At 44.6% G+C, this 24,151-nt stretch overlaps 1 long non-coding RNA gene across 1 annotated transcript in view; it reads right to left on the bottom strand.

The window, feature by feature from the left end:
• The window catches only part of LOC118578627, a 60,059-nt gene extending 40,133 nt beyond the window's left edge, over nt 1-19,926 (bottom strand). The window contains exon 1 of the long non-coding RNA XR_004944273.1: nt 19,640-19,926. This is a non-coding gene — a long non-coding RNA (uncharacterized LOC118578627). The remainder of the gene's footprint in view (nt 1-19,639) is intronic.
• Nucleotides 19,927-24,151: the final 4,225 nt, after the last annotated feature.

The following is a 24,151-nucleotide window of genomic DNA, read 5'->3' as shown; positions in this document are numbered from 1 at the left end:
GAGGGACTAAGAGCCAGAAAGTTCCTTTCACTTCCTAAAGAGACTAAACAATGCATGGAAAACACATCATCCTGGTGTACATGTCTCCCTTGTCCATCTTGGTTCATCCAAACATTCTTTCCTTTAGCAAACATTTCAAAATACAATGCTGGCTCAAGCCAAAGCATGCATCTGGGTTGGGACCACTGTGGTCTCTGCACAGGACTTCATCTTTTACAAGTGCAGAAAGTATGAGATTTAGGCAAGATGATTGGGAACTCAAGGCCAGCCCGGGCTTATAAATAAAAAAGGGAGGAAGGGAGGGAGGGAGGGAATTTGTGGCGATGGGAGTTAGAACAGCTGTAGAGCATTTGCCTAGTATGCATGAGGCCCTAGGTTCAAGCCCCAGTATACAAAAAAAAAAAAAAAAAAAAAAGGAAGGAAGAAAAAAAGGAAAGTATGCTAATCAGGCACAGTGTCATGTGCCTGCAGGTTCAGCTACTTCAGATAGAAGGACTCCCTGAGCCCAATGAGTTTGAGATCAGCACAGCAACATAGCAAGACCTTGCCTCAAAAAAAATTTTTTTAAGTGCCAGAACTACATTAAATAACACAGAAAAAGCTCAGGTTTTTTTTTTTTTTTTTTTTTTTTTTTTTTTTTTTTTTTTAAATTCTAACAATTACTAGTTTCAACAAAAACAAAAGGAAATGTTAAATGTTTATCTAGCCTCTGTTATGTTTGGAAATATCCACAGAATCCTAGACAAACTTCAAAATGACCTTCTATCATTAATCACCAAGCAGCAGATGATTCCAAAAGATGAGGAGAAGGTTAGTGCTCGCCTAACATTGTGTCTCCAGCAGTCCACCTGTGCAGCCGGGTCCTGAGATAGGTGTGCAGCTGCCTAGTAATCGCCTGGTGGCGCCTTGGCAAGAAGGAAAGGGCTTTGAAGAAGCTTCAGTCAGGCCTTGCCAGAGGTGGTGGGTCAGTCTGCTCTCTAGGTGGGGAATTCAGGGCTTGAAAGCACCCTCCCCCAGAGGAAACCTGGGAGGGTGACGTCATCCTCACAGAAGGAGTGGACAGGAGAATGTGGTGAAACCAGCTGACCACAGCACTGCCTGCAGGCTTAGGTTTGGGGGCGGAGCTCCAAGGTAGAGAATGAGCCCTGGGTTCCATGCTCAAGACAACAGAATTGAAAATTTGCCTTCCCCTGCAGGGTTCCTTCCAGTGATGTCTGTTCCAAGGTGAACCACACTGCCTTCTACTATCTTAAAGGATGAAGATGATCAAGAGAGAAGAGGCTTAATTTAAGAAATTGGCTTAATGAAGGACATGATAAGAGTTTTCTTCACCACCACCCACCTCACCCCACCTTCCACCTCCCACCCCCACCAAACGTGGTTTCCAGAAACGGCAGTATATATTACATCCCCAAAGTCTGCAAAGTTAAGTGAGTTACAACAGAAGTAGTTCATTCTGGGAAACGTCAAAGCTATGAACAAACATCATTCAAAACAGTTGCCTGGAATTTCTGGCTCTAGTGATCCTCAAGTCTTGACCTACAGACAAGGGTCATCACACTTAGCTTATCTAACAAAATGTAAAAGTTGATTGGAAGAAAAAAGCCATAAAACAATTGCTATTTCTTAGCATCAAGTCTATTTTCTTTTTCTTTTTGTTATTCTTTTCAAAAGCAAAGTAATTGTTTGCTGATTATGATGGTTATCTTCACTGTCACCGGGACAGGATTTTAGAGCCACCTAGAAACACCATAGGGCCTGGGGGCATGCTTCCAGAGGTTTGATTGAGGAGGGAAGGCTTTTTCTGACTGTGAGAAGTTCTATCACAGGGAACGTAAATAGGGACTGAAAACAAAGGAGATTCCTGCAGATGGATGCAATGTTGCCCTCATGACTGGAGCTTCTTTCACTGACACACTCTTCTCCTAGTGCTGAATATGGCAAACTTTGGGGTAAAACCGTTTCTTAATCTGCACTTGCTCGGCATTTTGTCACACCACAAGAATACTAACTCACACACCAACTTTAAAAAGCTATTCTTGTAGCTATTCTAGAGGTGGCTCAGTGGTTAGTGCAAGAGTGCTTACTGCTGGAGCAAAGGACCCAAGGATTTCCTAATATGTGTCAGATGGCTCAGAACAACCCGTAACTCCAGCTCTAGGAGATGCAACATGTCTTTTGACCTCCATAGGCACCTGCACATACATGCGCATGCCTAAACACAGACACAGACACACAATTAAAAATAAAACCCTTTTTTAAAGCTACTTTGATGGTTTAGAGTGTTATATGTATCTTTACTAAACTGAGTATTGGCCTGTGTGTGAAGCCATGGGTTTTCCATGTAAATGAGGGACATCCAGGTTGAAGACTGAGATAGAAAGAAGTACAAGCCCAGCTGTGGCGAGGCTGCCAGATCTTCTGTAGTCAAGCTCCTCAGAACCACCGCACAGGAAGCCCGATGTCTATTTATCACAGAGACAGGAATTTGGCCTCTCTGTGTGTCTTAGTTGGGGTTTCTATTGCTGTGAAGAGACCATGACCACAACAACTCTTATAAAGGAAACATTTTCGGAGGTTCAGTCCATTATCATCATGGCGGGACATGGCAGTGTGCAGGCAGACATGGTGCTGGCTACATCTTCATCAGAAGGCAATAGGAAGTAATCTGTCTCACTGGGAGTAGCTTGAGCATAGAAGACCTCCCACAGTGACACATTTCCTCCAACAAGGCCACACCTACTCCAACAAAGCCATACCTCCTAATAATGTCCCTCTCTTTGGGGGGCATTTTCTTTCCACTACACCCTATGATACATTAATTCCAAAGCATTTCAAGAAGCATGTATAGACAAGTGTCTTTAACTGGAAAACTGGAAACCTGAAACGCTCCATAATTTGAAATATTCACGCACCAACAAAAGCCACAAAAAGAAAATGTCAGCCCTGATCTTAGGTGATGGACTGCAGTCAAAATACAGGGCCACTAAACCTCCAGGCTAGAACCTATCTCTAAGCCATCTTATACATACATATATTTCCAAAAGTGAAAATCAGACAAATTGCAGAGCACTCTGGTCCTAAATAGTTGTTCAGGTCAGGGATACGTCAGCTGCTCTTTACATTTAATGGAGAGGCCCATGCTAAGTCAACAGAGGGTCTAGATTGATAACTCAGAGGTTATGAGCACTAGCTGCTCTTCCATAAGACACGAGGTTTAATTCCCAGCACATTCATGGCAGCTAACTCCACTTTCAGGGGGTCCAGTGCACTCTTCTGGCTTCCTTGGGCACCAGGCATTCAAGTGGTGCACAGACTTATATGCAGCCACAACGACCATACACATAAAATAAATAGCTTTAAAAGATATAGTAGGGAAAAAAATTACTTTTCTCCATACACATAAAACAAATAGCTTTAAAAGATACAATAGTAAAATAGATACAATTTTACTTTCCTCCATCAAAAAATCTGAATTATTTTTATAACAGCAATAAGAATCAAAGAATCGCCAGGCGGTGGTGGCACGTACCTTTAATCCCAGCACTCGGGAGGCAGAGGCAGGTGGATCTTTGTGAGTTCAAGGCCAGCCTGGTCTACAGAGTAAGATCCAGGACAGGCACCAAAGCTACAGAGAAACCCTGTCTAAAAAAAAAAAAAAAAAAAAAAAAGAAAGAAAGAAAAAAAAAAGAAAAGAATCAAAGGTTTTTTTTGGTTGGTTGGTTTTGTTTTTTGTTCTGTTTTGTTTCATTTTGTTTCGAAACAGGGTTTCTCTGTGTAGTTCTAGCTGTCTGGAAACTCACTCTGTAGATCAGGCTGGCCTCAACTTTGCAGAGATCCACCTGCCTCTGCTTCCCAAGTGCTGGACTCACAGGTATGAACCACCATGCCTGGGTGAAAGCTTTATTTAACAGCCTTGGTGGTTGTTTCTTATCACTTTGAGAGGAAAACTTTGGCCAAGGTCATTATATAACCAACCAGAGAATCTATGTGACCCTTGACCTTATGAAAACAATTCTTTGATCAAGTACCATGGTTCTCTATTTTAAATAGAGGTGAGGAGCCTAGGGTTGCACCTTTGCTATATTAGGCAAGGATTTTTTTTATTCTTTTTTTTAATAATCTGCAAAACAAAACAAACAAGCAAACAAAAAACCCAGAAAACCTACTGTTCCCTTCTATTGTTGGTTGTTTTGTTCTTTTGGGGGACCTGCCATTCAGCTCCCAAATAAATCACACAAGGAGGCTTATTCTTAATTATGAATTCCAGCCTTAACTTGGCTTGTTTCTTGCTAGTTTTAACTTAACTTATCCCATCTACCATTTGACTTTGGGCTTTTCCCATTCTCTGACTTCTGTAAATCTTACTCTTTTTTTTTTTTTTTTTTTTTTTAAGCTGAGTATCGAACCCAGGGCCTTGCGCTTGCTAGGCAAGTGCTCTACCACTGAGCTAAATCCCCAACCGCTGTAAATCTTACTCTTAACTCCATGCCTTGCTGTGTAGCTGGGTGGCTGGCCCCTGGAGTCCTCCTCCTTCTCTGGCTGCTGCTTCTTCTCCCTTTCCTCCCAGATTTCTCCTTCTACATATTCTGTCTGCCTGCCAGCCCCACCTATCATTTCTCCTGCCTTGCTATTGGCCTTCCAGATCTTTATTAGACCATCGCGTGTTTTAGACAGGCACTGTAACACAGCTTTACAGAGTTAAACAAATGCAACATAAAAAAGCAACACACCTTAAAATAATATTCTCCAATACCCTTTACATGATGCTTGAGGACCATCAGAGAAGAAAACAATCCTGTCGGCCTTGGTGACACACCTATAACCCCAGGACTGTGGGGCTAAGCTAAGGCAGGAGTACCCTGAGTTAATGACCAGTCTGCGCTACCTAGTGAGACTCTTTCAAGAAAGAAAAAGGGCCAACAAGATGGCTCCGTAGGCAAAAGGCATTTGCTGCACAAGCTGGCAATCCAAGTTGGAGTCCCAAAAGCCACATAAAGGTGGAAGGAGAAAAACCAACTCCATTGACCTCCATATGCAACACATGTACCCACACCTCTACTCCTCTCTCTCTCTTCTCTCTCTCTGGGGTGGGTATGCATGTGCACAAGCCCATGTGAATGCACACCTGTGGGTGAGTGCGTATGTACATGCAGGTAGAGACATTAGATGTCCTCTCATTTGCTCTTATTCTCACAGGAACTGGAGCTCACTGCTTAGTTAGGCTGGCCGGCCACTAGTGCCAGGGTCCATTCGCCTCTTCCTCCCCAGTGCTGAGATTGCAGTGTGCAATGTAGGGCCGATTTTTATGTGGGTTCTGAGGACCTGAACCTGATCTTTCTCAGCAAGATTATCTCCCCAACCTGACACAACATTTTAAGAGTGAATTTCTCTTGGTGTACAGAAATCTCAATTTTCCCAACCGAATGGCTGTAATGTCAAAATGGAAACAGGACAAGGTGACACGGACAGGGAGGAGCTGGGGAATTGCTACAATCAGAAAAAGGATGCGGTATTACAGTTCAATCTCAAACCACAGCCAGCTGGTCAGGCACTGGGGGGGGGGGGGGGGTGGACCTGTAGTTCCAACAACTAGAGACAGAAGCAGGAGGATTGCTTAAGCCCAGGAATTCTAAAACACTTCAGGCAACACAAAGCCCATTTACGGACTGATAGATAGACCAACTGACTGACCAGCCAACCAATACCCAAATGCTTGTAGTAACTCAGAGTCCTCAAAAATTCCCAGTGTTCCCCGAAGGCCCTCATTCCCAGGGTGGTGATACCAAGAATATAGACTTTAGGTGGTTTGGTCTTCTGTGAGGCCCTCAGTTTACTTGAAGGGGACCATGAGACCCTGTCTCTTCCTTTCTCTCTGTTGTTTGGCTCATGAGTCATGACTGGTTTGGTCCATCATGTATTCCTCTTATGATACGCAGCTTCATCAGAGGCTCCAACAATGACATCACTGGATCTTAAACTAAAACCTCCAAATCCCAGAAGTGAAGTAGTGTTTCCTCTGTATAGTTCAACTTCTTGGGCATGTTGTCATAATAAAGTGAAGCTCACATAGTTTCCTTTCATTTCTATAACAAGTAGATGGGACAGCAGGCCAGCCTCTGTAAGTACTCTTTAATGTGACAGAAAACGAAGCCTGGAGAGTTTAAGGAGCATCAGATAATGTTCCAACACGAGTGCCAGAGTGTCCACTAGAGCCCAGCCCGAGTCTCAGTTTGTAGCTACCACATCACACTCCAACCACCTCTTATCTCGGTGCTATCCATGGCCTACAGTCTTTGCTAAGACAGGCAGGAATGGGGCTGAGCCGCTCTTATCTCTGCTGTCTTCTTGGTTTGCAAATGAGGGGTTCACTTCTTCCCTTGGAGTCACTCTGCTCTGATCCTGCTCCTGGGTCCACACTCTCTTCTAGTCCTGGGACTCACTCCTCGCTCAGTCCTTCACAGCAGCCTGTGGTTGCCCATAGGGACAGCAGTGACCATGCAGCCGCTGACTCTCTCCCTGCAGTGAGGAGGAACTCATAAAGTCGTGCTGAGCGCTGTCCACCTCCAGGCTCAGCATGCTGCAAGCTGTCATTTGAAACTGTACAGCAAAGATCGATTCCTCACAACTCCACTGCCTGTATGCTCATGCTTTGTTTTGTTTTGAAACAAAAATTTAGACTTTTCATTCAGTTTTTAAAAACTTTAATTTTCTGAGTACAGCTGTCTCCTGGTATCAGTGGGTGGCAAGGTCTAAAGTCTGGATGCCCAAGTCTGTCCTATAAAGTAGCATGATATTTGCATATAACCTGTGCACATTTCCTCTGGACTTTAGATTGTCTCTGGATTATGTAAGATACTTAATACTGTATAAATAGCTGTTATGTTGTGTTGTTCAGGGAACAACCACCAAAAGATCTGTAGTTGCTTGTACTAGTATAAATTTTAAAACCCATTTTCAGTTCACATTTGATTACAACTGAAGATACAGAAGGAAGGGTGTGGAGGCCTGGCTTTATATATGGAACAACTCTGCTTTTGAGAACTAGTGGCTATAACTGCCAGCCCATCACATGCATATTTATGAGCACTGAGCATCCAAGAAATGTTTTCTGAAGGATGAATAAATAAAGCACAGCTTCATTGATTAACAAATTCCACAGGTCAAATTATGCTTCTCTCCCAACAAAATCCAATATGCAAAGTAGCTCACATGGAAAGTGAACAGCCAGTAATGAAGATTCTGTGTTCCTTGACATCAGAATATGGGTCCAATTTAACCTCAGAAGGGAATCACTGAATCCACAGAGCTTCAAAGGCCAGTGCAGACACTGGCACTATGTCATTCACAGGATGCCTGATGGCACTGAGTCAGTAGAAACCATCCAGTCACACCCCCACATCTGCATTTAGCAATTAGCTTCACTGTGAGGACTGAGTAGGAAGATAACCTGTACATCACTGATGCCAACTAACTTTACTAGTTGATGGATAAATAAAAGGCATTTAAATAAGGCTCGGATCAAATTCAAGTGTGAGAAATACAGCAACCACATAGCCAGGGTGTATAGCAGGGCAAGAATTGACTCTCCTTGACAATGGCAATAAGCCCAACATTCGGAGGTGCTGAAGTCAGCCAGACACGCAGCATGAAAATCTGTTTGTTTGTGAGACCAACTGGCTTTCTTTGCTTTTCAATTCCTTATCCTGTGTTGTTATAAATTCTACCTGCCTTAGAAACTGAACTGAAAGTGGAAGAAGCAGGGAAGTGGGTGATTTGAGACAGCACTGTGGTGGATGTGCAGCCCCATGTGTGCAGATGGGCAGCCATGCCAGCCTGGCTACTTTTGAGTCAGCTCGTCATTGCACCAAAGCATGCACTGCACCAGTATCTCCTTCTGTACTTGTCTGCACAGGGTCCCTTAACACAAGACACTCTACCATTGAAAACATAAGACCTCTCTCCCCCACTGAAGTCTATGAGGAAAACCTCCAACAGAAATATTCTTTCAAAGGGCTGAAGAAATGTCTCTCTGTACATTCCTAAGAATCTGAGTTCATATCCCCAGCACTGTGGAAAAAGCCAGGTGATGTGACACCTGCCTGTAACCCCAATGCTGGGAAGACAGAGACAAGCAGACCCTTGGGGCCCAATGACTAGCCAGTCTAGCAGAAGCTATGAGCTCCAGGCTCATGGAAAAATGAGAAAGGCTCTGGCATCTACCTCTGACCTCCACATGTGCACAGATATGCACATGACCCTATCCCAATGCACCCTTCCACATGCACCTTCACAAATAAATAATAAGTATGAATATTACATCATTTCAAGCTGCAGATGTTGTTCAGTAGTAGAATGCTTACCTAGTTTGCACAGGCCCTGGGTTCCATTCCCCAGAAAGGGAGAAATGGAATCATTGAGAACATAGCTAAAAAGAGTAATCTCATTAGGTCAGAAAGTACCTTTAGGAGCCATTAACCCAATGAACTCTAAAGGGTTCTATAGGGCAATCAAGGACAAACCTCTAAGGATAGAGACTCTGTTCCACAGGTGGGATCTCTGCAGGCAGGATGGATTATTTTTTAAAAAAGAAAAGAAAAGAACCTTCCTCCTTACCTTCTGATGTATAGGCTCTAATGTGGTGAACTTCCTCATTATCATCCCTCTCTCTCCTCACTGCTAGTATATTACTTTGTCATACAGAAATCTGCAGGGTCTTGCATTGAATGAGAGGATGAAGGCCCCTGTCAAGCATCCCACTGTGCTGGTTGGTTTTTGTCAACTTAGCACAAGCCAAGACATATCTGGAAAGAGGGACTTTTGAGAAAATGCCCCCAAAACATTGGTTGTAGATTGAGGGCCTTGTCTTGATTAATGATTGGTATGGGAGGGTTCACTGTGGGCAGTGACATCCCTGGGCAAGTCATCCTGCATAGCATGAGAAAGCAGGCTGATCAAGCTACAGACAGCAAACCAGTAAGCAGCACTCCTCCATGGCCTCTGCTTCAGTTCCTGCTCTAACTTCCTTTGATAACGCACTGTGATTTGGAAGCGTACAGTGAAATAAACCCTTTCCTCCCTGAGTTACTTTTGGTCATGATTTTTTTTTTTTAATCACAGCAATAGAAACCCTAAGGTACTCATCAAGAGAAGGCACATTAGACAGCTTGACAGGCAAGCCCAAGTCCAAAGAAAGGTGATTTATCAAACTCAGTGACATATCCTAAGTTCACTCTCTGTCCCTATTTCTGCACATCAACTTTTAAAAATTGGTATTTAGAATTTTAGCAAAAATATACATAGCATAAAATTCACCCCTGAGCCATTATAAGGCTGTAACTCAATGACACAGCCATTGCTACCATCCACTTTCAGAACACTTTTCGTCTTGAAAAACTAAAGCCTTGTGCCCATTACACAGTGTTTCCCCACCCACCTCCTCATAGCCCCTGGAAGCTACCATCCTATTTCTTGTCACTATGGGTTAACTAGTCTAGGGATGTAAGAGCATCACACGGTATTTTTCCTTTGGGAGCTGGCCTCTTTCACTCTGCATAACATCCTCAGAGTTCCTTTATGCTGTGTCAAGGGCCAGAAAGCCCTTCCCTTTTAGGCTGAATAAACCTACTATACATACTCACAGTTCCCTTTGTTCCTTGGTTGTTCTGAATTACCCTGAAATGAACATGGGTGGGCATACATCTCTCAGGGACCCCCCTTTCATTCTTTTGGATGTACACTCAAAAGTGGGATTGCTGCGTTATTTTTTGAGGAACTGTCCTAAGTGTCTGCCCCATTTTACTTGCCCAATATCAATACATAACGGCTTCAACTTCTCCACATCCTAGCCATTCATTTATTTTCTGCCTGGTTTTGTTCTCTTTTGTTTTTATTTTTATTTTTGTTTTTGTTTTTGAGTAGCCGTCCTGAGCAACTTTTGTCCTGTTTCAATAACACTTATTACCATTAGCTCTATGCTTTAAAGCCAGTTTAAAATCTATCACAACCTGGACTGCTCACCACCAGCCTCCAAGGTTTAACGTAAGCTCCCAGAGCCTAGCACACACAGCAAGTTTCCTGCAAACTACAGCTAGGAAGGGTTAAGATCACAGCCTGAGGGTAATCAACGCCACACTCTGCACTCTAATCTATTTGAAAATGAATAGAACCTCACAGATAGCGGTTGTGGTGGGTGCTCAATATACTACCTCTAATTATGCAAATAATGGCTTGGTTTTAACTAAATATTGTTCCCAGTTATGGTAAGCTTAGTAAACTTAGTAAGCTGTAAATTACAGGACTGGTCTCAAATTGTCACATCACAACATTCTCTCCTTGAAACCAAAAGATAAAGACTGATGACTGCCTTGAACCTCAGACCTCTCCAAGCAGCTTGTAACACATTTGGGCAAGGTCAACACTACTTAGAGGGGTTAGAGGCTACCATGTACCCACTTGCCTTGAGTCCAGGTGAAGCCTACTATTCACAAGCAGCAGCAATGGATATTGTTTTCTAGTTTCAAACAAATTTCTGTGGAATACTCTTCAAAGTTACGCAAGTGTGCTTGGTGCCTTTTGATTCTGTGTCAGACACCTTACAGTGCTCTATGAGCTGGTGGCAAGGGTGAAGCTCCTTCCGTTAGTGGCTCCACGGTATTTTGTTGTAGAATCCATCATTTTTAGTCAGGGACTCTCCAAGCCTATCTGTCAAGCCTTATTATAGATTCTAGAACAAGGTCTGGTGAGAGAGCTGGAGTATTGTTCCCTCAGGATCTGATCCTGAGCATTTATAGTGTGCCTTCCTCCTGGGATCTGGCATCTTCTTCCTTTTGGATTTCCATCAACACCGGCTGAACTCCCAAGAGGTACTCCAGAAAAGTCAGCTAAACTAATCACTGAACATCATGGATCTCTCTAAGGAAATGCTCTGGCCAATCATGATGACACACATACACACATATGTAGTGGCTAGCCATCCCAGCCTTGGCCTGGAAGTTCCAACCCCCATTGAGGCTTCGGTAATGGTCACGCCCACAAGGTGGGGCTGAGGGAGGAAGCTGAAGACCCAGGATCGAGGAGAGGTCTCTCTTGGTTCTGGGACCCTGGACGCTGGAGGTAGACTGAGCAGAGTTCTCCAGAGAACACCGCTGGACCGCGCCATACCTTTGCCAGACCCTACAACCTATCCCTTCATTTGTAAGGTACCCCACAAAATCAACCTCCCTTTTAACTATGTGGAATGGCCTTAATAATTTCACCAATACACATATAAGCCCAGAACTCGGGGCTGAAGAGACGGCTCAGTAGTTAAGAGCACTGACTGCTCTTCCAGAGGACCCAGGTTCAATTCCCAGCACCCACATGGCAGCTCACAACTGTCTGTAACTCCAAGATCTGACATGCTTACTCAGACATACATGCAACCAAAACACCAATGCATATAAAATAAAAATAAATAATTATTTAAAAAAATAAATAATAAACCCAGAACTCAGGAGGCCAAGGCAGGAAGGACAATGAGTTTTAGGTCAGCTTGGGCTACAGAGCAAGTTCAAGGTCAGCTTGGGATATACAGCAAGATAAGTATCAAAAAATAAAAATAAGTAAAGAGTGTCCTTAAAGCAGGGTATGATAGCACAAACCTATATCCCTGGCGCATGGAAGGACTGAGGCAGGAGGACTGCAATTTAAAGGCCAGCCTACAGTACCTAGTACGACTTTGTCTCCAATAAAGTAAGAAAAAACAAAGGGGGGAAGGAGAAGGAAGGGACTGAGGGAGGGAGGGGAGTGGGCGGGAGGGAAGGAGGGGGTGGAAGGCTGGGAAAGGGGGAGGAGGAGACGCATTCTTTGTTTATGTTTCTGGGATGCAGTTTACAATTCCTTTTGGCCCTTGGTATCCATGCATTTGGCATCTGCAAATTCAACCAACCACTGACAGAAAATATTCCCAAAACGTGCCACTGTTGAACATGTGTAGACTTTTTTGACGTTACTCCCTAAACAATACAGTCTAACAAGTATTTACATTGTTTCAGGTATCATAAGTAATCTAGAGATGGTCCAGTGAACATGAGAGAACATGTGAGGTCACACACAAACATATCCTTGAGAGACTCTGGGACCAATTATCCACAGATCACTCAGGACAACAGCAGCATCCTTATGCCTGCAGCCCCTAAAGCTCCAAAGTTCCCTGACTGTCCTACCCGCCTTCTATGGCCACTTTGTCTTCATTCCATCTTCTTTTACTGCTGTTCTTTAGCTCAAAAATATATGTATTCTGTTCAAAAGCATTCAAAGCCAGTCTAGACAACTTAGAGAGACACTGTTTCAAAATAGTACATTTTTTTAATTCAAAATGAGCTTATTGGGAGGGTTTCCAATCATCTTGACTTGGGTACTTGTACTGCTGTCTTGTCATGAAAGAGCCCCTCGGCCAGCCTTGTTTTCCTGCCTGTATGCTGACAGGACAATGCAGTCGGCAACACACGAGGCTGGATGTGTTTGTGGCCAACAGCCGTGGGGTTTAACAGCATCTGGGCATTTTTCATCCCCAGGCAAGAACCAGGGCTCTGCACCAGGAGTTTTCTTGGTTTCCTCTTCTCCTCTTCTGGAGAAGGATGAAGGAGATCCTTTGTGAGAGGAATGTTCTGGAGTGAGTAAAATACTCACCTCTGAGTGTTTTAAAAGGATGAAGATTAGGCCTGGTGGTAGAGTGCTTATTAGTGTCATACCAGTAAGTAAATAAATACATGTTTAAATAAAGATGAGAGCTGGGAGTGACTGGTGGGTGGCAAAATGCTTGCTTAGTACACTCAAGGCCCTAGATTTAACTCCCAGAACCACAGTAAATAAGTAAACAAACCCGCATCCATCCATCCCCCAGCGGGGAGAAACAAAACTATTAAGACTTTAGAATTTAAAAAAATAATATGCAGATCTTACAACTGGTATTTCCCATCTATGAATATTATTTCAAGAATGCTATCATCTTACCTTTCAGTTTATATTTAGCTGTTTTCTTTATTTATGTTTTTATAAAAGGAAGCATTTTACTTTGGCATCAGATCTGAGTGGCCTATTCTATGACCCATTGCCCCTATGCTTTGTGCCTATAACGAAGAGGTACATTGTGGTTGATGCGTGTGGTACAGATAACACACTCATCTCATCCCTGAAATAAAGCAGAGGAAGAGAGAAGGCCTGAGAACACACTATGTTCTAAGAGAGCAGCAAAATGACCTGAAGACCTCCCATGAGGTCCTCCTCTGGGAGTTCCCACTTCCTCCACACAGCGGGAGTGAAGCCTTCAGCACCAAGTGCCTTGGAAAACATTCCTAATGCAAATTGTGGCAGGGACAGATTTATTCTGATTTAAACATTATGCAACATAGACATGTATTAAAATATTACAGGCTCTGCACAAATGTATACAATTCTAATGTATCAGCTAAAAATATTTGAAGATTTATTATTTTTATAATTATTATATCCTTTCTCCTTTCCCCTTTCTCCCTTCCATGCTTAACATGCATTCTGTCTTGCCTAACATGTCTTGCTGTCTCTCAAATTCCCGGCCTCTTTTTCTTTACTTGTTGCGTGTGTGAGTGTGTGCGTGCGTGTGCCTGTCTGCGTGTATATTCCTAAACACCTAACTATAACCTGCTCAGTCTGTATAATATTACCTGTAAGCATGTGATCTTGGGGTGGACCATTTGGTATTGCATAAACAACTGGGGGCTCTTCCTGGGGTGCTGTTCCCACTCTCCGTCATTCTCCAGTTGTATTCAGCTTTTACAAAGCACTTGGGGCTGGGAGGTGGCTCCACAGCCACAGCACCAGCAACCCAGAGACAGGATTCCTGAGGGAGCTGGCTAGCAAGACTAGCTGTACTAGTGAGCTCTGGGTTAGCCTGGGAGACCCTGCTGCAAAAGAATGATGTAGAACTGTCACTGAGGTGCCCCAACCTCACACCTCCACACACGTCCGAACACATAAAAACCCATAAGGAAAAAAGAAAGAAAGAAAGAAAGAAAGAGAGAGAGAGAGAGAGAGAGAGAGAGAGAGAGAGAGAGAAAGGAAGGAAGGAAGGAAGGAAGGAAGGAAGAAAGAAAGAAAGAAAGAAAGAAAGAAAGAAAGAAAGAAAGAAACCTTTGCCATATTAGGAAGTATAATCAAATGCTATTTTGGAGTCATTTATAAGTTATTCTGTTGTCTGGATGGGTGTCTCTTAATTTGGATTTGAATTGTTTGGGCTTGGTTTGGTTTTTAAATGGGATAGGGTTGTTTTGATTAGGTTGGCCCCAAACTCCGGAGCTCAAATGACCCTTCCACCTCAGCCTCTTGAATAGCCGGTGCTGCAGGCCTGTACCACCCCACTCAGCGGCATCTGTATTTCTTTAATAAATCTCTAGTGAGGCCCAAGCTCTCATCTGCTCACTTGCAGCCCAACAGAGTTCCCCAATATGACTTAGGACTCCCAATCACCCCGATACAAAGGAAGGCTCCTTAGTCCAATTTTGATGTCTTTTTTGTCTGCCCACTTGTTTTTGCATGTTATGGGCATAAGTAAGATGTACTTCTAAGACAGATTGTGCTTGTGGAGGTCTGACCATCACAGCTGTATTTCAAGAGTTTCATTATAATTCAGGAGCTTTAAAAACAGGCCCAAACTACTATAGCAAAAACAGCATATTGTGTGACCATTTAAAGATTGTGAAATCTTACTTTGAGTTTCCACCAGAGGAAATTTCAAAACATACATCTTTCTGGGGCTGGAAAAAAATCAAGACTGTATATTTCCAAATATACAACTTCCTGCTGGAGGCCTTAGCCTGAGGAGAGTCTACAACCATCCTCCTCCACATGTCCCCTTTCTCTCCCTCCCTCCCTCCATCCCTCTGTCTCTCTCTAGGGAAAATTGACTGTGAACCTGCAGACCAAGCAGGCAGGGGTGGTAGAAGGAACCCTGCAGGAAAAGCAATTCTGGGTGATTTGAAGGGAGGGCCCCACAGGCAAATGACCAGAGTGTGCAGGGCGTGGGGGTATCACTTCCTTTGCGCCTCTCCCTCTGGCCGAGTTCTGCTCTCAGCAACACAGCTTTCCCGTGGAAAGCAGAAGTGGTCCAGTCTCTCCAGAGAGCCTCTCAGAGACCAGTTTCTCCATTCCCTCTGCCCCGTGGGAGTTAACACTTACAGGAAGAGTGGAGCACCCACTTCAACCAAATACCACACAGCCATCAAGGCTGGTCCACCTCTGCAGTCTCCCTGTGGACTCTCAGCACTCAAGAGTGGCCCTCCAAGGTGGCATAGCCTGCCACAAAATGTTTTATTAGTACAGAGAAAGGAGGGAACTAGAGGAGGTATGCTCAAGAGTAGCTTCCAATCAGTGTGGCCTGGAGTCAGAGAGGTGGCAAGGGAAATGTTAGCTCTCACAGAAAGTTGAGATTGGACACAAAAGGCAATAATGACTTTGAAATATAAAGTATAGGAAAGAAAATATAACAAACTGAAAAACAGTCCAGGTTACACATATAGGAAGATTCCTCCTTGGTCAATGAGACATTTAGGAAACTGCTTCTCAAACTGATTTGTGAGTGAGCCAGGCATGGTGGCACACACCTATAATCCCAGCATTTAAGAAGAGGCAAGCTTTATCAGGAGTTCAAGGTCATCCTTAGCTTCACAGTGAGTTTTTTTTTTTTTTAACAAGTCTGGGACATTTGAGACCAGGTCTTAAAAATAAAACAAACGACTGTTAGCATCTATGTGGTTTTATAGGACACCATTTAGGGATTGTAGGCTTCTGAACAGTGACTGTGGGTACAATAATGAGGACAAATATAATCTCTTTCCATAACTGGCCGATTAGCATCCTGCCAGTGACAAAGGAGGAGGGTGTCTTTGTACGACAAAGGAGTCGCACTGCAAAGACATCTCAGGTTGATGGGACACAGTGAGGTCAGCAGGACTAGCAGAGACCTGTCCTGACTGTAACTCAATCTTCAAGAAACAGTTTCATGGCCAACAAACAAATTCAATGGCTTAACCTGTAAGAAGGGAAAGTGAAGGCCAGAATAAAAAGGGGAAAGGCCCAAAGAATAAAGAACTAACGGTACAGTAGACTGTGCTTGCTAGAATTTGATTGAATTATTTAAGCTTGTTCTTCAACATTACAGGAAAGTCCTTCTAGATAACTCAAGACAAAGGTGAGGAAGACCTAACTCTCAACTCTAGCCTGTCACAAACTTTCTCACCCCTCAATTAACACCCCATTTTCTACTTTGAGCGTTTCCCCTTAAATGGGAACTTAAATGTTGGAAATGATGACAGAGTTTACTCAAAATTGCACAATCTAAGCATCAGGAAACCGGGCAGCTGTAGAAATATTTCAGTATTTCTGACTGGAAGAGAAACTTCTTCCATTTCCTTCTCTTCGTTATTAGCCTTCAAAGCTAGAAGTAATGACTATAGCAGATGAACACTGGGCCAGCCGCTGGCTTGCCCACAGCAGGCACTCAGAAAATTAGCCTTCTCCATGGGTTCTCTAGGCTCCATCGTGAATGATGCTCTTATTATAACGGTTATGCAGAACTGGCAGAACTCATGGACAAGGCGTTTCTAGCAATGGCAGAGAGAAGTCTTTTGACAGTTAATCCTTGGAGATTCCTGGCTAACTAGAAAGTGTCATAAGCAAGGCTGTTCTCACAGACATGTGGGTGTTACCTTAGCAGTTATTATGAATTATCCACACCAAAGAGGAAACAGTGCTGAAAATACAGGACATGGCTTCCTGGAGATTCACGCCTACAAATCCCCATACTTCATTCAGAAAACTACCAAATAAGTGATATTACTCTGTAATTCTCTTTCTCAAATATGTACTGAATAATAAATTTATTTTAAGTAATTGGCTACTGAAAAGTAGGAACAGTCAGAAAACATACCTATAATATCCAAAGACCATCTAACCTTCCAACCTCAGACAAGTCCCTGAGTCTCATTTTGTATCTGTCCCTTGCCTACTGCTAGGGAATCATGAGGAGTCCAGATGAAGTCGGCAATGAGGAGTCTTCTGAAGTCTCTGTCTCTCTGTCTCTGTCTGTCTCTGTCTCTGTCTCTCTGTCTCTGTCTCTCTGTCTCTGTCTCTCTGTCTCTCTGTCTCTCTGTCTCTCTCTCTCTCTCTCACACACACACACACACACACACACACACACACACACACACACAGAGGATTATCTTCATTGCTAAAAACTGCTCAAAAAGGCTCCAGGCTGGTTTCATTGCCAGCATATCACTGGCTAATATCCTACTGATTGTGGTGGCCCTTCAATGTTGTATTAATCTATTCTAGGGATCGTTGGTCCCAGTGAGATGTAACAATGTCTTACACTGTGTATGTGTGTGTATTGTATTCTGATTATGAAATCAGTATAGGTTTATATATGATCATATGGTTTCATTTTGCTAAATAACATCTCTATGGGAACAAACTCTAATTAGATGCTTCTGTGATTTATTTCTGAACACAAACACTGGAGGAACTAAGAGGTCTTCAAAGTCACAGATCTGCAAAGCTGTGCCGACCATTTTTTCTGCAGAAAGGAAGCCACTAGCAGTGGAAGAGGGGGTATTAAAAGCACTGAAAGATAAAGAAGGGTGACTGTCTCCATAGAAACTGTCTTATTACACATCAAGACCTCCTCCAGGGACACAGAGAACAGTCTTGAACAGGGATTTCCATTTGGGCTCTGGTGCTATTCGACAATGTCCTCCCACCCTGTTACAGAAACCAAGACAGAGGGGCCAGAAGCCTACAGCTCAGGGTGTCCAACAGGCACACCCTCCTTCCTCCTTTTAAGCAATCTCTACCGAGTACCTGTCAAGCACCAGGCACCTGGCCTTCCTTTTGAACAGCAGGGATAAAGCTGATGTCATGGCACTGTGAACATCAGCATCGACAGTCTATAAACATGGACATATCCCAATATAAATGCTGTCGCCATGAGGAAACACTGACTCAATATACACGGCCCAAGTGGGTGTTCCAAAATTTCAACTCCAGCAAATGGTCCTATACCACAGCTCAGGATTCCTGGACACTGACCTCTCTTCCTTCACACCTGCTGGCCTCTTTCTGGATCACACACTCACAGCCCAAGAGGCTCAACACCATGGGCTCTTGTGAGCCAATTTTAGAAAACAAAAACAAAACAACAACAAAAACAAACAAACAAACCAAAAAAACAAAAGCTCCAAATCATCCTGCTTAGCTCCAAATGAGAACCTGGATAGGCAGTCTTAGGGGGAGGAAGGATTACCCTCACTTAGGAAGGGCAGAGCCTGTTTCCCTAAAAAATGCTATGGGTGTTGATTGCACAGAGAAAACACCTTACAGCGGGCTGAGCTTCAGGAGCAAAGCAGGAGTCCGGGCCCTTCCGTGCTAGGTCTTAGGGCCTTTCCTTGGAATGAGGGAATCAGGGGAACCTGAGGGACAGCACACCTTTCAGGTCTTTATTAAGCAGATTTTTTTCAAGTCAAATGGCTCACTCTGACTTGTGGTCTCAGGTTTAAAATCACCAAACTGCCAATACCCAAGGACCTTCGTTTTTGTAGAGTGTCAGTTGTACCAAGTAGGACTTTCAGTGTACTAAACCTATCTGGTAGGTTCATTCTGAATTAATGAGGAAACCCAAACTGGGAACTTCAATAATCCGCAGTCACACACAGCTTCGAGACTGCATGGCCTAGATTCCCACCTGCATTCTGAGTGGCAAGGATGTTGATAGGATTGGCATAATTAACACAAGCATGGATGTTCAAGGAAACGAACAACCACAAGCGCCTAGAGTAGCGAGACTATAGGAAAAAACACTACATAAACAGCATAGGGAAGCCACTACAACCAGCCAAGATAAGGCAGGCCAGTGGGAACTGTCGCATACACCCTTCCCCCAGCCCGAAGGAAAGGCATCCCTGAATTCTTAAAATAACTCTAGCTTCCTCTTGGCCAAGGCGTCGAACTGCTCTGTTGTGGCCAGAGAGAAGCCCGGCTCCGCGGGAGGTCGAGCTCCAGCCTCGGCAGTAGTTGCTCGACGCCACCACCTTGCCCCTAGTCACCAGGGACCTCAGCCAACAGCTAGCCTTAGAGAGGGCCGAGGCCAAGCCCCGTTCTCATCCCTGGGGCCCAGGGTCTTGCGGGACGACCAGATACTGCATCCCAGGTGGCCCACTCCCGAATCTCCGCCGCGCTCCTTTCTCAGTGGACTGAGGCTTCCCAGTCACGGCAGAGAAGCTGGAGCGGGCCCGCAGGTGGCCCACGTCAGCGACTCAGGGACGCCCACCCTGTGCGCACTCCCACCACGCCCCCGCGCCGCTCCGCTGCGGACACCTGCGGAGCCGCCGCCCCCGCGTCCCCGCTCGACCGCCCGGGCGAGTCACAGTCACTCGGGGCTGGAGGCATCTGAATGCTCACACCACCCGGGGTAAGCGCCAGCAAGAAACGGCGCACGACCTTTGCTGCCGCTGCTGCGCCGAATCCCCGGGTCTCTAGTCAAGCAAGCGACCTGTGCTCCGGCAGTGGCCCAGTCCTCAGTCCACCCCGCGGTCAAGCCCGCCCCGCGCTCAAGCCCCCAACTCACTCGCTCGCGGTGGAAGTTTCGGGGCGGCGGAACTCCACGGTGACTTCAGTTCAAAGCTGTGCACGCGACGGGACGGCCCTGCGGGGCCCGCCTGAGGAGCAGCTGCCGGCCAGAGTAGCAAGACGCGAGGCCGGCGCTTGAGGGTACACTGCGCGGGGGACAGTGCCCGGCCTGCAGCAGGCTATTTAGCTGCAGAGCGTCTGCAGGGAGGTACCCGGCCGGGCTTGGTGGGAGAGGAACTGGCTGTCGTTGAGCTCGGCCAAGAGGTCCCAGCTACTTCCTGGTGCTCGGATTTGCATACTGTGCTGGGAGGGCGGGGAAGTGACCGTTTGGTTCCTGTCCAAGGTTTGGTATTTGGTGTGGCCATCGCACAGGGTTTTGCAAGCAAACAGACTTTGGAGACACAGCATGCAAGTTGGGAGAGTGGGGGCAGCCTCGGAACCAGCATTCTTCCTTAGGAAGATCTGGGGGTCCCCAGAAGTCGCGAAAACTTCCACACTGCTTTGCCTTTCCTTCCGACCCAAGTCCTCAACGTGCCATAAGTGGTGTGCACCTGGTTAGGCTCTGATCACTGCAGTGTTTGGAGCTTTCCACAGGGAAAAGGGTACCAGAGGGTTGATGCTGGGGGGGCTCTTTACCTTAATAATCAAAACAGAGCAAATTCTTTAAAGGTGTACATTGGGTTTGCGCAAGGTTTCACTGGAATGAGGAGTAGGGACTAGTTGTGGAGCTAAATGGTCTGGCAATCACTGTAGTCTCCTTTTCTCCAGAAAAATGGAGCTAAGGAAGACTACTTAGCAAGAACTGCCTGTTGTAGGGGGCTCACACTAATTAGCATACGACCATGGTGGCTGTTAATGCATTCCTACAAACACCGTGTCCACAAGCACTGTACACAATGCTTGGCGTTCAGTGGGTGCCTAAACAGTGCTTGTTGCGAGACTGCGTGTTCAAACAAAAGTTTCGACTTGATAAATGCCTCAGTCACTATGATGCTCACTTATGCTAATTTGACTTCTGTTTCCATAGATCCTAACACTACAATACCTCGTAGAATTAACAAAGAAAAGTGTGGACACTGTAGGAGACTTTGTGTATTAATAGTTGGGTGCAGATGGGAACCAGACAAGGCTCTAAACACTTGCTTTTTCTGTATTTGCAGTGTGGATAACTGTCTCCCCCGATTGCAGTCCAGCAGGTCAGAGCAAGCCACCTTGTAACAAAGTCCAGTATGGCTGTCATTTGTTATTAGCAGAAGAGGTTTAACACTTGCAAGCAGAATGATGCATCCCATTATTTTGGTTTGTTTTGGTTTTTGTGTGTGTGTTTCAAGACAGGGTTTCTCCCTGTATTACTGTCTGTCCTGGAACTTGCTCTGTAGACCAGGCTGACCTCAAACTCAGAGATTTGCCTGTCTCTGCCTCCCAAGTGCTGGGATTAAAGTTGTGGGCCACCCCCACTGGTCACATCCATTTTTCAGTCAACCAGTGACTACAGAGATGAAGATGGTGCTAGAGATTATAACGGAGCTGAAAAAATCTCTGCGGTATCACAGCTACCATAGCTCTCACAGTGTGGCAGTACAAGGCAGCAGTGTTTGTGGTGGTGCTGGTGCCAACATGCCCACTGTATTGCCCGTCACATACAGCACAGCACATATATTATGTGCACTACAGAGAACTGATAATGCTAACAATGACTATGGTTTGTGATTTGGCATGGTGTACCTTTATTTTAAAGCTATCCATCTTACTTCCAAAGGCTGTACTGTAAAGCAGTGTGCTCAAGGCTAGTCAGTAGCAGCCTTATGTTGTTTACATGACTCCTGATTGCATCGAGAAGGATACAAAGTGAGAGACCTGGAGCACTTAGGTTTAAGTGAGTGTACCCTACAATGTTCACACAAAGACAAAAATCACATAAGAGCACACTTGTCAGACTGTCTCCGTCACTAAGCCACAGGTGACTATACCTCCTTAAAAGGAAACAGGAGGAGGATGATTATTCCTCTAATGAACATTGCTACTGTCACTTTCCTGCTGAAGAGTAGCCAGGGGGTTACCCTGGGAATCTGCTGTACATATGAGTTGTTATCTCTCAGGTATCCTATGGAGCAGGAGTTCTCAAACTGTGGGTCACAACCCCTTTCAAAGGGGTCCCCTAAGACTATCAGAAAACACAGATATTTACATTATGATTCATAACAGTAGCAAAATTACAGTCATAAGGTAGCATCAAAATAATTTTATGGGGGCCTGGAGAGATGGCTCAGAGGTTAAGAGCACTGACTGCTCTTTCAGAGGTCCTGAGTTCAATTCCCAGCACCCACATGGTGGCTCACAACCATCTGTAATGAGATCTGGCGCCCTCTTCTGGCTTGCAGTCATACATGCTGTATACATAATAAATAAATAAATCTTTAAAAAAATAATTTTATGGTTGGGGGCCACCACAACATGGGGAATTGTATTAAAGGGTCACGGCATGATGAAGTTTGAAAGCCACTGTCTAGAAGAACTACCCACCTGAGGATCCATGTTCTGGGCATTTTTTAACAACCTCTTCAATACGCTGGCCCTAAATAGTAGCACTCTTACACTGAACCTTTGAAGTCTTGGCTAATGGCACATGGCAAACAAGAATAGCAGTGAATTATTTGGCATTGACTGTCACTGGTGCTATTTCCACTCTCCTGGGAATCTTCCTCTAGAGGTCTAGATTTCTGAGCCCAACATATAAACTCTTTGCACAAGCTCCTGGTCGACTTTGTGAGAACAGGCAGGGTGGACACAAAGCTTCCCTTTGATTTCTGTAAGCCTGGCCAGAGACCCACGTGACCCACGTGGCAATACCACAGAGGAGCAGTGACAAGCTGAAGTCATGTTAGTGGTCACAGTATCCCCGTGGCCAGACTTACACAGACCAATCAAGTCAATCTCTGGAGGGGAAATCCAACAATTCTCAAGCTCCCCAGATTGCCCCAATAATCAGCCACCATTGGAACTACTGGAAGAGACTCAGCCAAATGCAAGTTGCTCATTTGCAGTGTGGATAAAATTGGCATAAAACCTGCTGGTTTGGGGAAAGTGTGCTACAAAGAAGAGAAGGTTCACTTGGCTGGAATGGTACAGCAGAATTTTATGAGGGAAATGAGTATTGGTCATCCAGATTCTTTGGAAGGAAGGTGACTAGTAATCCCTTTGTGGTAACCAGAAGACCAGGTAGGTTCTTCAGTGAGCCCCCTACTCAGCCCTCACAACTACATCCTGGTTTTTACACTGTGTAGGTAAGAAAGGCTCACCATGGGTAGGCAACTTGTTCCAATTCCCTCTGTAAAGTGGATGGGTTGAATTTGAACCCTGTTCTATGGATGGCATCGAAGCTTTCTTTTAAGTCACTTTCTCAGCCTGAGATGCCACAGACAAAGCAAAGCCCTAATAAGCCCCAGCCTTGCTCAGTTTCCCAATGCAAACAGTGAGAAATCCAACTCCAAACCATGTTAGTCTGACATTATGAAGGAACAAACAAGCTACCTAAACAATAATATGTTGTTAAAACTGAGCCACATAGTAATGATTATGACTCCAATAACATAATTATAGCTTGAATCGTATTCAAGTTAATTGGTCATATGATGACACAGAGAAATGTGCTGCACAGTAACTGAGCCAAAACAGTGAACTACACATTAAAAATTGCCTCACACAGTCAGATTAGAGGTTTCCAAGGTCCACCCGGGACTGTCTGGAAGGTAAGAATCAGTATGACCATTTTCTGTTCCTTCTGACGGAGGGCTGCTCCAGCCACCCCACCCCAACCCCACCCTGTCCTTCCCGCAGATCTTCAGTGTAGATGCCCCCTTCTCCTCTTCTGTCAAGCTGGCTCCACGACTTTGGTATCTGCCTTGTCCTCAGTTCAAATTCTACAAATGCCAAACCTGGTTTCTAAGCAGGCTTCTGGTCTCTAGAAACACATTTTAGTTTTTATGTAGACATTATTTCAGAATTACAGAAAAGTATCTAAGGGAACTTTGCCTAATTCTCCTATAACGTTTAACCATACTTTTGATCATTAGCATTCTCCTCTTTCTCTCATCCATCTTCCATCAATCAATATCTTTGCATATAAAATATCTTAACTATTATCTGACAGCTTCAGGAACAATAATCCTTTGCTCTCTAAATATTTCACCCTGAATTTCCTAAAATAAGATGCCTGGGGCTGTAAAGTTCATTCCTCAGTTAAAAGTACAAGCTGAGAACTGCCTTTATGAGAGCAATCCTTAGTGTTCTAGTTTGCTTTCTGTTGTTGTGACAAACAACATGACTAAAAGCAACTTAGAGGAGGAAAGGATTTATCTGGATTGCACTTACAGATCACAGCCCATCATCCCAAGAAGCCAGAGTGGGAACTGAAGCAGGAACTATGGAGGAATACCTCTCTCTACAGATAGGTAAGTAGGTAGGTAGGTAAGTAGGTAGGTAGGTAAGTAGGTAGGTAGGTAGGTAGGTG

The sequence above is a fragment of the Onychomys torridus genome, chromosome 2 (assembly GCF_903995425.1).
Source record: "Onychomys torridus chromosome 2, mOncTor1.1, whole genome shotgun sequence".
Lineage (NCBI taxonomy): Eukaryota > Metazoa > Chordata > Mammalia > Rodentia > Cricetidae > Onychomys > Onychomys torridus.
Note: the sequence above shows the minus strand (reverse complement) of the source record. Positions and strands in the feature narration are given on the sequence as shown.